The following is a 19,872-nucleotide window of genomic DNA, read 5'->3' on the forward strand; positions in this document are numbered from 1 at the left end:
CTGCATTGTTAGTTACATGTAGTAAAACTGTCTGCAATGCATGATGTTGAGGGCCATCTATCATTCATATCACCATTTGGGTAATGTGTGGTCTGTGTAACAGATTTGTGCCACCTAACCTGTAAGTAAGTGTGTGTGTGTGTGTGTGTGTGTGTGTGTGTGTGTGTGTGTGTGTGTGTGTGTGTGTGTGTGTGTGTGTGTGTGCATGCATGTGCGTGTTATATTGTCTTCCTCTCACAGGTGGTGATGGGGTTTAGGGTCCCTTCCACTTGAAAACTGATGTCATTATCTCTGCAGACTCTGACAATGATGATAGGAATAGTGAGATACAGGTGGGGTTGTCTGGGTCTGAATCTGTGCCATTGGTTGGCATCCCACTCTTGACCACACCATCCCCACACACAGTGACAATGCCCACACACAATCCATCACCAGTGGCCACAGATGATAGACAGTTGGCAGGTGGTGACATTGAACAGGCTAGTGTGGTGACTATGGCAGGTGTGAGTGTAGACACTGGCCATAGGCAAGGTCCCACACAGGCGGTTGGCAGGAGTGTTCACAAGAGGGCCACTGCTCATCAATCTTCTGTCGCAAGTGCCACAGCAGGAGTCACCAGATGCATGTTTCGGGCTGTCATGAATGCACAGGCATGTAGTGAATGCCATATCAGACAAATACTCAGGGTGGTGGATGCAACTCTTCCTGATTTACGTGGTGACATACATGACCTTGTTGAGGCCACACATCAAAATGATGAGGTCATGAATAGACGGTGGGGGTGAGACCTTGGCAATCCTCAATTGTGACATGTCTGTGCTAGAGCATGTGGTGGGAGATGGGCATTGGCCACGTGGCTGTAGGTCAGCACCTACAACAGCCGAGAGTCTATATGGCAGTGCACCTTCACACTCCTGTAGTGGCAGGTACACCAGCACTACCAAAGGGACATCACACCGGAGCAAGCCATGGGCACATGGTCCTGTCCGGTCCCATCAGGGGCATAGATCCAGCAGACAGCAGTCACCATCAGGAAGTAGTACTGCATCTGGCCTTGGGCCTTGTGGTGCCAGTGATACCTGTGGCAGGACCAGTTCCAGTGTCCATGGCTGGAGACGGTGAACTGGACACCCTGCTATATATGATCCACAGCTGTCCAACATACCCCTGTGTAGGGCAGCCACATGGCATGACTGTGTGCATACATACACACACACATCTGTATCACAAGCAGGACACCTCCAGACACACACAGCACCTCTGCACAGCCAATTCATTGCATATCCCTCCAAACACGCACACATGATGTCAACTGTATGGCCCAGCCTAGGCCTCTGGCAAACCCACACCATACCCTGTGCATATGATGATACCTGTGCACATCCCTGTCATCCATACCATCAATGCAGGACATGTTAATATGGGTCTGATGCACAGGGTGAATATAGTACAGTGTAGCTATATAATACTATGTAAGGTGCTGTCTGTTTGCATTTGTTATGGGTACACATACTGGTGTATGTACCTTATTAGCCAGGATGCATTATTGCTGTTAGTACCGCTGATTGAATGTAGTCTGACATGTTGTATTCTATTTGTGTTCCATGTGTCTGTGTGTCTGCAGGTTGTGGCCCTGCAGACATTCCCGAGAGGGAGTATGCAGAGTGGGAATACACCAACCATGTCATATGCATGGTACAGCTTTATATGTACATGTACCAGGTGTGTATGCATGCAACAGTGTGTGAGGGACACTATTGTCAGACAGTGTGACCTTGCATACATACCCCTTGCCACAGACAGGTAGCCTTCAGACATGTCAGCTCAGTGTTGTGTAGTACCTCAGGCTCATACATACAGAACAGGTTACTGCAGTGCTGTTAGCAGGTCCTTCACAAGTGTAGCCATGATTTTAACTGTAACAGATTCACCTGTCAACACCTGTTGGCTCTGTCATTTATTTCCCATACACACAACCCTGATGCAGTTGATGAGGGCATGCATGATACTGTGTATGACAAGTTTGTGGTATGTATCCTTGAGGTCACCGGGTAGAAACAGGAAGACAAAATGGTATACCCTTTGCATACACACAGTAAGGACTGACACAGGGGATGTGCACACAATAACATAAATGCAGCTGGCAATAGACAGATTAGTAAACCTACATTTTCACCTTGATGTATTGTACTACTTTATACACATGACATGCCCCACATAGATTATATGCATAGGACATAACACACTACTTCTTACAACACTTAATGTTCTGAATGCCTTCATGGATGGTGAGATAACCCACCAGAAATAGGATGTGGAGTCATGTATTACTCTTACAAGCCTGTACAAGTGATAGTGTAGTAGACATTGTATCAGCATGATGTTTCAGTCAGGTATGATGCCTGATGCTGGCATGTGTGTCACTACACTCACTGTGGCTGATTTGGCAACAATATCACATACATGGGCATTAAGGAACACAGACCACATATAGGTTACAAACATCTGGATATTCCATAGACATCCGTACAGAGGACTGGTATGGTGTACACAGTGGTTTAATATGCTGCATGTGAGTCAGATGCCATAACCACCCTATATAAAGTAATGCCATCGGGAGGTGGTAAACAGGCATGGATGTTACACAAATCAAATCAGCCAAACAGGATATGATCTTCACCCAAAGAAGCGCGTGCGTGCACACACACACACACGCACACACACACACACACACACACACACACACACACACACACACACACATACACACACACTTGCCAGTATTGAGATTAGAACCCCTACTTATCTAGTTATTTCTACTATAGTGTTACGCAGTTATCGCATGCACTACAGAGCTTATAGGGGTGATCGCTGTCCAATGATACTTCTAAGGTGAATGAAAGTAGCAGATCTTGTGAAGTAGGGCAATGTGAAGTGCACTGAGTGGGAAGAGTCTCCTAATACTTGGACCTATGGAGACACACACACAGGGAGGTGATGTAATATTATAAACTCAACCTCAATACTGTTACACAATGTGGCTCACCTTTTATGCTGGCATGTGTGACTGTTTACAACTGGTATGCCACTGTCCACAGCAGGACATCACTGTATGCCATTCAGGGTATCCGTGTGTGTGATTCATTCTGTCTCTGTCCCCCTGTGTCTCTCTCTGTATCACTGTCTGTCTCTCAGTTCCCCACATCTATATGTGTGTATGCCTGACATATGTTGTTATCTTTGGCCCATATATATGTGTGTGCATCTCACACAACAGATGCAGATATATCACAGATAGTCCACCTACAGCTAGCTGAGGGTAATCCTGTTTGATGTGTGTGCGTGGGGACAGTTGAGGTGTACATAGCTGTCTGTATGCACGGACATATATACATAATGCAGTCATATATTCTGATGTGGGTTCCAACATGTCCTGTGATTCTCTAAGTGTAGGAGCATGCCCAATGTGACCTTCTATAGTTAGGGTGGGACTCCATTCCAGAGATAGGTGTAATTCAGTCCAGGGTTTTGTGTGCTACAGCCATATCTCTAAGGAATACACAGGACTTTTGTCACAGTACTTGTTTGTTTAGCAGACATTTTCTGACATATCTGTAGTCTGAAACTGCAGTCAGATCATCACAGTGCTTTACCAGAGAAATACTACTTGTATGATGCATAGACCAATATTATGAGGGCAGCTATGTAACTTCTTGCCCAACAAGGCCAGTTGTGAGGTGCAGCTACTGCCAGTGTAGTAAAGACACACAGCTGTGCAAACAGTCCAGCAACCTGGTGATATACTGGCTGGCAATCTACTGCTTGTGTAGTATCTTTCTAACCTGAGATGTCATATCCTTGTGTGTGCATACCTCTGACCTGTACATTTTTTTCTCATGTTGTCCGGGTGTTTGGCTAGAGGTTTCATTCTTTCTACGCAAACATGTGTTTTTATGGCAAGTTAGTTACAAGTAATTGAAGTGTGATGTTACAAAATAATACAGACATCACTGTTTCAGAATACATAAGCTTCAGAAAATTCCCACAACTTCAAAACCCTCACCCTACCAACTTTCTCAGTATGTAAGGGTGATATTTACAACACATACCTATGACTGTGCCTTTGTTCCACTTTTATTTTTGCCCTTGTCCAGACATTTTACTGTCAGAGGTTGGGAGTTATGAGTGTGGGTACAGAGTGCATTCAACTGTGCAGGCATTTCCATTATTTGTAAAAGCAAACATAAGAAAAAGGATTATTCAGAATGACCACTGGCAACAGTACCACAAAGCACTTATATTCACAAAAGCCTTGGCACCTCTGCTACACATCCTTCAAGATGTCACTAATATGTGTAGTATATTTTACATAGCACTGTGACTTCCAGGTATGTCAGTGGCAGAGCAATGGATCTCACTGACATGCATAACAGTTGGCACTGCAGTTATCTGCACATGGCCCTGTCAAAGGCAGCACTGTACCTAGGGCAGTACCAAACGACTGCCAGGAGAATGCGCTGGCCAGATCCAGACAGTATTAACCACACATAAACATAGTTCATTAACCCCTGGATATTGTGGACAGGCAACATGTTTTCATGTGTATTGGTTCAGCCCTGCCAATGTGTGCGATGCTGTTATTTCCATGGAAACATATATGTTACTGCATTTGTGTAGGTATATGGGGGGCACACTTGTCAACTGTACACATTTGCACAGACTGTGCTGATATTTGCTTTACATTTTGGTTCCATTTACCATACTATTGTGCCCTGTCTTGGGGACTGGAGGCATATCAGTAAAAAGCCCCAGGTCAGATTGTACTGGCATACATTTCAGTTTCAGACTTCTTACCCTTCATAGCCTTAGTGCAACTGCAGGTCCTGCTGTGCTATCACTGTGTGAATCTGTAGGGGGTTAGTTTAACATTGCCGCCATTTGTGTGCCTTTACCAGACATTTCTCTGTGGTTTTCTACAGCTGACTTGCTGAGTAGGTGTGAGGGGTGGTTATGGGACCCCCACCCTGACATCCATGCCTGTGCCCTATGATGCCCCACTTAGTTGTCCCCACACATATACTGCAGTGGGATTTGCCACCTTGGGGACTACTGCATAGGGTGTGGATGCCAGTTTTGGTCAGACATTTCCTGGTGTCCCAAACTGCTGTCAGTTCTGTGCTGCTATCCCAGTAGGCCACCCCATTCCCTTGCATGCATGAAGCATTACCATAGATATGCTAGCAGAACATACTATTCCATTCATTTATTGTTAAGAAGGCTGACTTACCATGTGCTTCCAGCAGTTATGAGGGTTGTGCTTGAGGGCCGCCTATGTTGGATCCACACAGTACACTGCCTATACATGGTAAGTTACAGGTAATGTGATGTGTGTGTCATCCATTTTACTGTGTGCATGAGTCAGAAAGAGGTGTCTATCCCTGGGGCCCCTACAGTGTCAGTGTGTGTGCTATGTTTTGCCTATTTGCCAAGGCATGAGCATACTGGGCACGCCTCCATCTCCCTATGGGAGTAGGATCAGAGGCCTTCTCCTGTGAGTCCCTCTATGCCTGTGAGAACCTTGGCAATGGTGGTGGGCTGTGTGGCCTTTCCCCATGCTGTTCCTGCTGCAGCTGTTTCTGCAGGATCATATTGTGTAGTATGGCACATACTATGAACATATGTGCACATGTGGCTGGAGAGTACTGCAAGGCTCCACCAGATATGTCAAGGCAGCAGAACTGTGGCTTGATCATCCAAAACACATGCTCTATAATGATCCTGGCTTGTGCGTGTGCCTCATTATGGCATTCTTGTGTGGGTGTGTGTGCATTTCTGATGGGTGTCATCATCCATGGGTCTAGTGCATAGCCAGCATCCCCCACCAGATGGCCATACAGGATGCCCCCACTGACAAATGCCTGATACAGCTGTGATGAATGCCAGATGTAGGAGTCATGATAGCTTCCAGGGCTGCCAGCACACACATTCATGATAATGCCTTGGGCATTGCACATGACCTGGCAGTTGATGGACGGAATCCCTTACAGTTTATGTAGACCCTACTCTGCTCACCGAGTGGTACTTGGATGTGGATGTACTTGGAGTTTATGGCACCCAGTACCTCTGAGTATTCTGCTACATGGTGGAAGAGATGCATATTACTAGTCCTCTCTTCGTGGGTGTTGGGGAAGTAAATGTGCTTACCAGCATGTGGTAGCATAGCATCCAGGAACTGGTGGAGTACCCTGGATGCAGATGCTTGTGAGACCCCCATCATGTCCCCAGTATGTCTTTGGAAAGTACCTGTAGCTAGAATTCTTAAGGCTAGACATACTCTGATATCCACTGGGATGGGTTCCCCTCTGTTGGTTCTAGCTCCGAGTTAAGGGCGGCACAGTTCAGTGATTTGCTGAAGTATGTCTCTGTCCACCCTGTAGCGCTCTACTATCTCTAGATCATGCAACCCCTGGTAGGTTACTCTTACCCTGGGTCTGAACACTCTTCTCCTCCTTGGTCTGTGGCAGTTGTCAGCATTATCCTCCTCTCCACCCTCAGCCTCTAGCACATACTGATGGATCAAAGCAATGAGAGCCCCCTAACATTTTTCCAGTTAAAATTCCCCCACATGTATACACCAGTGGTGCAGAGTTTGTGTGAAAAAGCAGATTGTAAGGTGTTTCCATACTTTATACTCTTGTGCTGCAGATGCTGACTATGATACATTCCAGCTGACAGCTATATTACTCATGACTTTACTTTGGCCACCGTGAGTGTTAGAGACATTAGTGGTAATTTGTGAACAATTGTATTTATTCTGCTGTTGCACTTTTTTTAATTATCTTTTACTTACATCTCCTCCCATTTTCAACTACAGACACCTGCCAGCTGTATTATTGCATGCTTTGCATGGCCCATTGTAAGTTGCAAGAGTCCCACATTAGTGATTTCTACTTCATTTCTCCTTTATTGTGCTGTTGCCCTTTATTTCTTTTTCTGACATCTCCTCCCATTTTCAGCTATGCAGCCACCTGCCAGCTGTATTATTGTGGGCTTTGCATGGCCCATTGTAAGCTGCAAGAGTCCCATATTAGTGATTTCTACTTCATTTCTCCTTTATTGTGCTGCTGCCTTTTATTTCTTTTTTACATCTCCTCCCATTTGCAGCTATGCAGCTACCTGCCAGCTGTATTATTGAGTGCTTTAAATGGCCCATTGTGAGATGCAGAATCCCATATTGCTGATTTGTACTGCGTTTCTTTTGTTCTGCTATTTCCTTTCTTTTTTTCTTATATCCTTCCTGTTTAAGCCCTGGAGTGCCACGCAGACCCATTTAGCTTGTTTAAACAGCAAGAAATTACCTTCCCCTGGGTGTGAACATGCTCCTCAGTTCATGGAATAAGAGTTTACAGCCTCAGACACACTCCCTCACTTAGCTGTGCTTAGCTAAGCACAAACCCAGGCAACGGAGCTCCAATGTGCTTACAGCAAGCATGACACATCCCTTTTTCATGTTAGTTGCTCCTCCTGCCTACATGATGGTGTTACAGCACTTACACACTTAGGTACAGTGTGACATTTAGATGAATTTTGTGATTCAGTATAAGTCCCCTCATTAACATACCCCACTACCTTCATTCGTAGTTATTGCACTACACAAGAGCCTTCCTCCTTAGCAACCACTGTTCTCTGCCATTATTTTAATTCTGCTTGCCATTGAGTATAATGACAAAATTCAGGTTTCCCTTAAAATGGACTTTCAACTTAATTTTTTTATTTTCCCCACGATCCTGTTTGCAGCAGTGCTTCCCTATGTTTAAACGGTCAAGATTGGCCAAAAAAACATTTATTTTTTAAAAATTAAACACTTTAATATGCCAATGGCCATATATTTGGCCATTGGCATGCCTACAGATTAGGGTACATGCTTTTATTGGAGCTGTCATGGCTCCATTTTCATTTTTGCAGAAATGTATTCAGATAGTAGCCGAATATATTTCTGCAGCTTACTTTGTTCCTACACGGTTACCTGCCTGCTTCCTGGATCACTATTTTAACTCATTTGCATGGTTTTCACCATCAAATGAGGTAATTAACATCCCGCATGGGTTTCCATGCAGGAACAGTGTCAGCTCGCTCATGCACGTTAATACAGCATGTTTCTGGATCACTCGGTAGCCATATTCCATGCAGGAGCAGCTACACTGCTCCTGCATGGACATTTTGCATTCTGGCCAAATATATTTAAAACAAAAACAAAAAAGAGAAATTCAGGGAATGATAAAAAAAAATGTGGTTGCTGTTCTCATTGCAAACTTGTTTTGGAAGGGAGCAAGATGCATGTTAATACTTGGATTAGGATAGTAGGTAAATATTACTGTGATACAGAAAGAGTAGTTTAGTGTACAATCTGTATTCAGTGCCCAGTCTTCTAAATAGGGAAGACACATAGAAAGTTTATATATCATATATAGGGACATTTAAGGGATATAAGAATGAGAAAAGGAACTGATTCTTTAGCCAAACACTGTGCTGAATTTGTACCCATTCCTTTAAGTTTTTTGTTATAGAGGCTTTAGATGACTCTGAAAGAAGAGGGGGGCTTGGACACTCCTACTAGAAAAATGTGAATTGATATGGCAGTTGCGGCTAAATGCAACATCCTAGCCTAGATTAAATGAACAACTTTCTATATCTTGCATATTAAAATTAAAAGCTCTAGAAAGATAGTTATTCCCATTGCATACACCTTTGTAAAAAGTTTTAATATTATATTATATATTGTTGTGTCTTTCGGCTTTTCCCGGTTAGGGGTTGCCACAGTGGAACTCCGGTCCGCTAATGATTGGGAATAGATTTTTACATGCCAAGTTGCCGGCCCTGATGCACAACCTTCAACGAAGGTACGCCCATTCATGCATGTCACCACACAGAAGACGCTCTAATTGAGAGTCGAACAGGACAACGTCTTACTGTGAGGCAACAACATTACCGCAGCACCACCACCGCAGTCTTAATATTATATTATATATAATATATATTAATATTATATATATCTGAAAAGATTTTCTCTTTGCTTTAGCCTCATAAAAACTGTCTCTTGTTATTGTTTGGTGGTTTGTTATTATATTATATTATTGTTGGAATTTTTCAACATGCATTTAAGTTTGAAATTTGAATTTATTTATCTTAAATTAATTCAGTGATATATTTTTTTGTGTGGGTTGTATGTATTTTATAGGTGTCAAAATAGATAAACACTAGTTCACATTATATATCACATACATGGAAAGGGAATTTTATTTGGAAGCTAAGCAGTGCTGGGCTTGGTTAGCACTTGGATGGGAGACCACCTGGGAACACCAAGTGCTGGGGGCTATGTCTGGGGGAAGTGATGTCATTGCAGAAGGTGGTCACATGACTGTTCTTTGCTATAAAACTTCATGAGAAGCGTGTAATAGTATCTGATGAAGTTTCAAACTATTGAGACGAAAGCACTTATCAGATATATATATATATATATATATATATATATATATATATATATATATATATATATATATATATATATATGACTTTTTTGCTCATTAAAGTGTGTTTTTAATCTTCACTTGTGAATGGGCCTTTAATAATACATGCGTTTTGTGGATTTAATTAAATGGATATATGGAGTAAACTGTTGGGAACCCTGAGGAACACAGTGAATGTTTTTATTTATTTGTTTTTTGTGGTGGTGTTGGTGTTAGGTCTTAGAATGATTTCTTCTACTTTATGAATATAATATTATTTTTATTTATTTTTTGTCATAAAACCAAATATATGTATTAGTTGTGGTAGTGATACACACTTCCCACTATGCAATACAACTGTATTTATTTTTCTTATTTAGTTATTTCATCACAATGAACATGGGCAGGGGTGCCTTATAGCAGCAGGAAGTAGAAATACTTTTTCACCAGTTTTGGCAATCAGACATGAGAGGGGATTGCCAGCAGTGGTTGTCTGTTTCAGGGGCAGTCTGTGAATGGAAGCAAAGGACTGTTACATGACACATGCAAAAAAATCATTGGTATTGCAAGTTTGGGGGAAGGGTGTGGGTATGCATTGAAGAATAAGAAGATGAAAGAAATGATTGAGGTTATTGTTTCTGTTACTCTCCTTACTATCAAATATCAGAGGTGTACACAGAAGGTGGACTTCTTTTTGGGGTAGGGTGTGAGGAGGCATGCTGTACATGAAATTATAGGATCATTAACTGATTGCTATTGAATACAAATGATATGGGTTTGTGAGGGTAGGTATATGTGTGTAACAACAGGAAGGTGAAATATGCAGCTGTGGCCATTATCGTTTTTGTTTTCTTATCAATGAGACATTAGAAGTATACAAAATGTAGGCATCATTTTTTGCAGGCAGGTGGTATATGACAGCAACTGTCAGTTACAGGATCACTTCTAAGTAATTACTCATATGGTTTACTTGGGGGTGCAGTATCTGTCAAACAACAACATGGCCATTATAATTATTTGGTCCTTTTAAGATCAAATATAGTGTACCCAGTTAGAAGGGGCATTACACCCAAACTGTAGGTGAGTGATTTCCCTCCCCCCAAAGTGTAGGTGAGTGTGTTTCCTACCTAAGTATCATATCACCAGCCCCTGATTTTTTATTGTGAACTACTTTTGTGGACCTGACATGTGGCTTCCTAAATACAGCTAAAAAATCCAGTATTTCAGAGGGCTTTTGTTGTCACAGTCTGCCATTATGCCTAGTTTCCACCTTGGGGCTATTTGACCACATTTCTGAGTAAAAATAATGTCAAGAATATATGTGTATTAAGTTCTTATTGCATCAGAAGTAAAAGTCCCATATATTTTACAAATATATATATATATATATATATATATATATATATATATATATATATATATATATATTCAGCTATATTATGCCATGGCTACTGTGCCATGCTTTAAATTGGCTAAAGCTGTGCAGTCATATTCAGAGATGTACTGAGTTGGAATTTTTTATGTCAGAGTTGCAGTCCCATGTTTGTTTTTGCAGCTGAGTACCCTTTTCTTATTGTCTCAAGGAATACATTCATCTTACATACCACCACACACCTTTTATATCCTTAACAAGTCAATTTGACATAATTATTTACAAATAAAACAATACAACAATTGAACAATTGACAATACCCTTTTCTTATTCCCTGATAATTTTGTCCTGAATGGAGATGCACCCTTTCAAAGATGGGTCCTGCTGGCTTTAGTGCATGTTTCTTTGCTGCCACAGCCTGAAATTTTGCATTACACTCAGTTTTCATTGTGGGTGCTCTGGTTAATTTCTGCTCAGAATGCTGAGTACAAAAATTGCCTAAAGTACGTCTTTATTGATCTGTCATTATGCCAGCTATAAAAATACTTTATATTTCACAAGAAAAGCATATTTCTTTGAGTTGTATCATGACATGGCTACTGCACTATGCCTTCTAGTGGCTAAAAGTGTGGAGTCATTTTCAAAGCTGTGCCACTCTAAAAGCTCTGTTGATGGAATTGCTGTCTTAGCTTTATGTTGTACCTGAATGCATTTGAATTACCTGAAAGGTTTGTAATGAATTCTCAAACTGGGACCAAGATATGATATTTCAAAACTTTTACCACTAGCCTTAGCTCATGTGCATTTATGCCACAGTCTGACATTTTGCATTATACCCTCATTGTATTTTGGGTGCTGCAGTGAATTGTTCAGTACATGTAGTCATGGACTAAAATCCTTTTTTATTGAGTTCTCCATACATACGAAATAAATATTCTCTACATTTCTCCAGAAAATACATACATTTTTAACTCATAACATTCCCTGGCTACAACGTCACACTTCAAGTGACTGAAGCTGTTTATCCAAGTTTAGAAGTGTGCTGCACTGGAGGGTCTGAATTAGAATTGAAGTCTCATGTGCCTTTTATAGTTGGACACCCTGCTGATATTACCTGAAATCATAATAATGAAACCTCAAAGGAAATGGTGATTTAGGCTTTCAAAGGCAAGCTGTTGTGGTTTTAGAGCATATGCCTTTACTGCTACCATCTGACACATTATGCTCTTTTCATCCTGGGTCCTGTGATGAACCTCTGCTCAATGAGTACAGTAATGGTCTAAGTACTTTATTTAATATGTCGTTATTGATCAGAAGTAAACATCTTCTATATTTCACCTGAATATTTTTTTTTCATTTCCACATGCCATGGTCACAGTGACATCTTTCATGTTGGATAAAACTGTGGGGTGAAATTCAAAGGTACACTGCACTGGAAGATCTGATAGTGGGTTCAGGTGTGTAGATCATGAGACATTTCCCTGTGAGCTACTATGCTGAAACCAAAGCAGCACTGTTTCACTGTATTGCAGTGCAACTGAAAAACAGAAATGCTATGACATTGAATGCCGATGAATAAGCTGGTACATGTGATGATCCCTAACAAACGCTACCCAGCTGTAGTCTATCAGCAGAGACAGCCACAGTAGAATAGTGATAATCATGGATAAAATCAAAATACCCTGTCTCTGGTTTCCCTGTACTTTGTACATCTGCTATGATCACTATTCTACCACGGCTGTCTCTATTGTTAGAGTACAGCAGGGTAGCGTTTATTAGGAATCATCACATGTACCAGCCTTCTTGTCAGCACTCAGTGCTGTAGCATTTCTGCTTTTCAGCTGCACCACTGTACTGTGAAGCGGTGTTGTAGCTGTTTGGTTTCAGCATAGTAGCTCACAGAGCAATGTCTTGTGACCTGCACACCAGAACCCTCTGATAGTATTACATGTGTCTTACCTGTGCTTTAGTCTTTAAGAAATTGAGGAAATGTCTTTAGTTCATGTACATTTGTTACTATAGTCTGACATTTTGCACCATGCTCTGTTTTGTTATGGGTGATGTGGTGAACTTATGCTGAGTATAATAATGGCCTTTAATTCTTCTTTGATGACTGGACTATACTTCTGAAGTAGTAATCCAGAAGCCTTTTGTCAATGGACATGTAAGATACCCAAGTTTAAACTAGTGTGCAGTAAAATAAGCTGTATTAAAAAAACAATACAATTGTATATGTGTCTTTGTAGATAGAACCACTAGCTAAGTGCTTTTTGTACATAACGTCATGATATAGCATTCTGAGAAATTTGCTATAATATTTTTTATGGTTACAGAGAAATGGTCCTTTATTGCCAAGCACCTCCAATAGTCTTATATAGCTGTTTGAATGATCTGATTTTGCTATTCATTTCATATTTATGTATATTTTGCATTTTTTTAACTGAATACTCATTATATATCTGAATCATATTACCTGTATGTTCTAATGAAATGAAATCCCAAACTAATAATATTTTCGAGGAAAAAGTAATATTTGTGTCATGTTTATACATTATAACAACATACACATATATTGCATAATCCGAGGGGCATGCCTTTATTTGACATTCTGTTATGTCTTCTTCTTCTTCAGTGGATAATCTGTTTATATTTCTTCCTGTCCTCTGCATCTTGCTCTGTCACATCAACCACCTGCATGTCCTCTCTCACCACATCCATAAACCTTATCTTAGGCCTTCCTCTTTTCCTGTTACCTGGCAGCTTTATTCTTAGCATCTTTTCCCCAATATACTCTGTTCCCTCCTCAGCACATATCCAAAACTATGTAATCTTGCCTCTCTGGCTTTGTCTCCAAACCTTCCAACCTGAGCTGACCCTCTAATATACCTATTCCTAATCCTGTCCACCCTAGTCACACCCAGTGCAAATCTTAACATCTTTAGCTCTGCCACGTCCAACTCTGACTCCTGCCTTTTTGCAATGCCACTGTCTCCAACCCATATAAAATAGCTGGTCTCACTACATTCTTGTAGACCTTCCCTTTCACTCTTACTGGTACTTGTCAGTCACAAATCACTCCTGACACTCTTCTCCACCCATTCCATCCTACCTGTACTCTCTTCTTCACCTCTCTTCCACACTCACCATTACTTTGAACTGTTGATCCCAAGTATTTAAACTCATCCACCTTCACCACCTCTACTCCCTGCATCCTCACCATTCCTCTATCCTCCATCTCATTCACACACATATATTCTGTCTTAGTCCTGCTGACCTTCATTCCTCTTCTCTCTAGAGCATATCTCCACCTCTCCAGGGACTCCTCCACCTGTTCCCTACTCTCACTACAGATCACAATGTCATCTGCAAACATCATAGTCCACGGGGACTCCTGTCTGATCTCGTCTGTCAACCTGTCCATCACCATTGCAAATAAGAAAGGGCTCAGAGCTAATCCTTGATGTAACCCCACCTCCACCTTAAACACATCCATCACTCCCACAGCAGACCTCACCGCTGTCACACTACCCTCGTACATATCCTGTACCACTCTTACATACTTTTCTGACACTCTTGACTTCCTCATACAATACCACAACTCCTCTCTAGGCACCCTGTCATATGCTTTCTCTAAGTCCACAAAGACACAATGCAACTCCTTCTGACCTTCTCTGTACTTCTCCATCAACACTCTCAGAACAAACATTGCATCTGTAGTGCTCTTTCCTGACCTGAAACCATACTACTGATCACTAATCATTACCTCCCTTCTTAACCTAGCTTCCACTACTCTTCCCCATAACTTCATGCTGTGACTGATCAGATTAATCCCTCTGTAGTTACTACAGCTCTGCACATCACCCTTATTCATAAAAATTGGTACCAAAACACTTTTCAAGATTTCATTAAACAATCTAGTTAAAAACTCTACTGCCATTTCACCTAAACACTTCCATGCTTCCACAGGTATGTCATCTGGACCAACAGCCTTTCCCTTCTTCATCCTCTTCATAGCTATCCTTACCTCCTGCTTGCTAATCCACTACACTTCATGATCCACTATCCGCACATCATCTAACCTTCTCTCCCTCTCATTCTCTTCATTCATTAGCCCTTCAAAGTACTCTTTCCATCTGCTCAACACACTCTCCTCACTTGTGAGTGTGTTTCCCTCATTATCCTTTATCACCTTTACCTGCTGCACATCTTTACTAGCTCGGTCCCTCTGTCTAGCCAGTCGGTACAGGTCCTTTTCTCCCTCCTTAGTGTCCAACCTTTCATACAACCCTTCATATAGGTTCATAGGTTCATAGGTTCATACTTTTGCTGTGCCTCTGTTGAGCAGTGACACTGAGGTAATGATCTCCCATCCATTGGTCAAGATTTCTCTTGAACAAGGCCAGTGCTCTGCCTCACATGTTTGTTCCACAGCATAGGAGTCTTTGGGTGATGAATCTATCCCTCCAGCATGTCCTATTAATAGCCGTGTCAAGGTTTAAGTCTCCGCCCTTGTGGCTCTGATGGATCTAGATTTTTGAGGTGAAGCATATTCATCAAATCTGGGTTTGACATGAAGGTCACCTCTGAGCGCGACTGAATAGAGCTGGAGTTCTTTCAGTCGGGCAGCATAGGACAGATTTTTGAGACCCTTTATCCTTTTGGTGAGGAACTTTTGTGGCCTCTCCAGCTGCTGCAAGTGTCGGGTCAGATACATTATGGGGCATTGTACTCAATCATTGGTCTGATGAGTGATGAGTAAAGGGAGACTATGACCTCCCTTGATCTAGATGAGAATCACTTCATGATAAGGTGGGCAATGTGGAAGGTCTTCCTAACTACTTTAGCTACATGGGTGTCGAATGACAGACTACTATCAACCTGGGTCCCCAGGTCCCTGATAACTTCTTCTGTGCTCAGTGGATTGCCACCTATTTGGTAGCTAGGGGTAACCTTGTTTTTCCCAAAGGGTATGACTATGCATTTTTGGCATTTAACTTTAGGCGTGGCTCTGGCACCAGTTATCCGTTTCTGTGAGACCCTTCTGAAGGATATCTGTGTCAGATGTGTTTTCTACTATGGCACCCAGTTTGCAGTCATCTGCAAACTTTGTCCCTCCTGTGTTTGCTTGAGTAGATGCCAAACAAGAGTGGGCCCAGGACTGAGCCCTGTGGGACACCACTTGTGACAGGCTTTGAGTCTGACATGGCGCCAGCAACTCTGACCCTGTGGGTTCTGTCACTCAGCCAGCTTGCAACCCATCTTGTGATGTATGGGTTGACATTTAAGCTGATGAGTTTTCAATGATACCCGAGAAGCCAGATCGAGGTAGGCTGTATGGACTGCCTTTCCCTCATCAATGGCTTTGGTGACTGTTTGAAAAAGTCAACCAAGTTTAAAAGGCATGATCTGCCTTTGACAAAGCCAAACTGGGTTGGATCCAAAGTCTGCAAATTCCCTATGTCTTTATTTATGAGGTCCATTATGATCCTCTCCATGGCTTTGCAGATAAGGCTTGTCAAGCTAATGGGCGGTAATTTCTTTGTGAAGTGGTACCACAGTTGCAGTGCGCCACTCCCTGGGTATCCAGAGGTAAGACTTTGATTAAACAGCTGTCCTAGCTGTGGGTTTAATTCCTCATTGAGTTCATGGAGCACAGGACACCATCAGGTCCCATGGATGCTGTGTTTTTGCTTTGGAGAGAGCAGTTTTCAGCTGGAGATGTTTGGGGGCTGCAATCGTTTGGTATAGATATCTCTCCTTTTTGAACCTGTCAGCCAGTATGTTGGCAATGTCTGTAGGATCAGTAATCTTCACATCATTTTGAACTAGCTCTGAGCATAATTGGGAGTTTCCTCCCAGGTTTCTAAGAAGGCCTTATGATTGTCTTTTGAGTCTTTAGCTATTTTTCTCTCGAAATTTGCTTTGGATGATTTTATGAGAGCTCTTAGTTTTTTACTTATAGTGAGCAAGGGTGTCTTACCTTTTAAGTTTGCTCTATCTTGTAGTAGCTTCCTCCTTTTGTTGTAGAGTTTGTTTATGGCTGGGATCCACCAGACTGGACGCTTGCCTTTGGTACAAAGAGTCTTTGTTTTGCTTGGGATTGCCTTATCCATGCAGTCCTGCAGGTGCTGGTAGAAGGCATTTGTAAGTGATTCAGCGGCTTGAGTACTGTTTTCCTTTTGTCTAAAGGAGACCACACTAGTCTTTAGATATGTGTAGTCCGCTTTTGACAAGTTCTTTACTGTGGTCTTTTTTATTTCAGGTGGGGGTGGGATGAGGACCTCCAGCGAGATTAGTTTGTGATCTGATCTCACCAGTGAGGGGTATACTTCCGGTGTTGAACATTGTGCTGCCATGTTCGTGATGATGAGATCAAGTATGTTATCTCCTCTTGTGGGGATGGTGACTAGTTGTTCCATGGCATTTGAGTTTATGAATTCCAGGAACTTTTGGGCTAGGGTGTTTGGGCTTGAGTAGTGTTCCCAGTCTATATTAGGGTAATTGAAGTCACCTAGTATGATGGTGTTTGGTGATGCATTTATCCCCTCTAGTGTTTTCAGGAAGGCCATGTGAGGTTCCTGAGTTTGTGAGGGTGGCCTGTAACATGCTCCAATTTGCAGAGCCTTATCCTTAGCTTTTGCCCCTCTCTCTTTGCCATGCACCTCATCTCCTTATACTCCTGTCTACTTTCTTCATCTCTCTGACAATCCCACTTCTTCGCCAACCTCTTTCTCTGTATACTCTCATGTACTTCCTCATTCCACCACCAGGTCTCCTTGTCCTCCTTCCTCTTTCCAGATGTCACACCAAGCACCTGTCTAGCCATCTCCCTTACTAGCTCTGCTGTAGTTACCCAGCTATTCGGTAACTCTTCACTGCTACCCAGTGCCTGTCTTAACTCTTCACTGAACTCCACCTCACAATTACCCTTTTTCAATTTCCACCATTTGATCCTTGGTACTGCTCTCACACTCCTCCTCCTCTTCTTGATCACCAATGTCATCCTACAAACCACCATCCTATGCTGCCTAACTACACTTTCCCCTGCCACCACTTTACAGTCTCCAATCTCCTTCAGACTGGCCCTTCTACATAAGATATAATCCATCTCTGTGCATCTTCTTCCCTCTTGTATGTCACCCTATGCTCCTCCCTCTTGTTAAAATACAAATTCACCTCAGCCATGTCCATCCTTTTCGCAAAATCCACTACCATCTGACCTTCTGCATTCCTTTGCTTAACACCATACCTACCCATCACTTCCTCATCCGCTCTGTTCCCTTCACCAACATGCCCATTGAAATCTGCTCCAATCACCAGTCTATCACCCTCAGTATTCTGTTATGTAGTTTTCCTAAAATATATTACAATGAACAAAAGAATGAAAGTAGAATTATAAAGGTGTCAAGTCCTGAAAATTTCATAAGAATATATTAATGGAGAAGAGCGATATTGTCATTTGAAGTTAGGGTAGAACTCAGGCAAGAATGACTTTTGTAAACTGACAAATGCAGTTTTAAGACAGTTATGCCAGTAACATTCCTAGAAAAAAATGTTATAAATGAATGTTTGAATGTTAACTATTTTGGAAGTATAGGCTTTTAAATACAAACTACAAAAATAGGCAAAAAAGCCAATGTGCTAGGGAGAGACTGGTTGAAAATGCTCAGGTGTTAAGGGATTACATACTGTATGTTTACTACATACATTTCTGAAAAATACACTCTCATTCAGTATGTATTTGTTCTGGACAGAACAATTAAATCAAGCAACATACGCATTAATGTGTAGACCTAAAAGATAAGCTGCTCTTTTTGTCCTTAAAGCTTTTGATGTGGCATAGCAATTACCCTGGTGCCTCACAGTGCTTGAACTCTAGTTCAGTTCTCAGCTAGGGAGCCTTCTGTGAAGGGTTTGTAAATCCATGCTATGTGTGGTTACTTGTCAGCTTCTCCATCTGAACACCCCAAAGACATGTCTTAGGTGAAGAGACCTTCCTCTCAACTATCCCTAATTGTGTGTGTGTGTGTGTGTGTGTGTGTGTGTGTGTGTGTGTGTGTGTGTGTGTGTGTGTGTGTGTGTGTGTGTGTGTTCTTTAATCAAATTTAGAAACCAGTATTTATTGTCCCCAGCATGGTAGGACATGCTAGACAAAGCAGAATCATGGATAGCTCTGACAGCTCATTTTATTGTAAATTTGGATATTGCCAAGCTGCCTCGGCGGCTATATCCAAATTAAGAATATAAAGTGTACAGTGAGCTGTCGGCACTATGATGAAGAATAGATGGATACCACAGAGTGCACACTCTGTAGCAACTGGAGTTGTGGTTCACCTCTATGTAGTTTGAGTACTGCAATGCCCACATTCTGCAAAGAAGCCAATATCTATTTACTAATGTTGTCTTAATCCCTCTGTCCCTTCACTGTAGTCACCCAGGCTAGAAGCACACTGGCCATCTATGTCAGAGGCCATTCACAGCTGGAATGGGGTGAAGTAAGGTAGAAGCTTCATTTATAATTTAGATATGAAATTTCTGAGGAATTATTTCAGCTCCAGCTGACACTGTATACAAGTCATACCATGCGCAAGCTTCTTTTATCATAGCAAATAGTACAAAAAATATAAAAATGCCCTTTTCAGGTCACTAAGTACCCCTCTGAACCTGTGGCCCTTCAGACTTCTCCACCTTTCAATATTCTGAGTGAAGAGGACAATATTAAATGATAGATAATTGGGCAGTTTCTTATAGGTTCATAGGTTCATAGGCAGGTACTAGGCTATCTGCCCAAAGGCATTTATAAGCCTAGCCAGAATGTGTTGGCTTTCGCCGCCCCCTTAGATTAGTTCGCTGTGCCTCTATCCAGCAGAGCCACTGAAGTGATCCCTGGGGTAAACTTTCTGTTTCCCATCCACTCATCAAGGTTTCTCTCTTGAAGAGTGTTAGCGAGGAGCTCTGCCTAATGTAGATTGGAATCTTGTTCCAAAGCATGGG

Source organism: Protopterus annectens, chromosome 2.part2, assembly GCF_019279795.1.
Source record: "Protopterus annectens isolate FY-2018-M chromosome 2.part2, PAN1.0, whole genome shotgun sequence".
In the NCBI taxonomy this organism is placed as follows: domain Eukaryota; kingdom Metazoa; phylum Chordata; order Ceratodontiformes; family Protopteridae; genus Protopterus; species Protopterus annectens.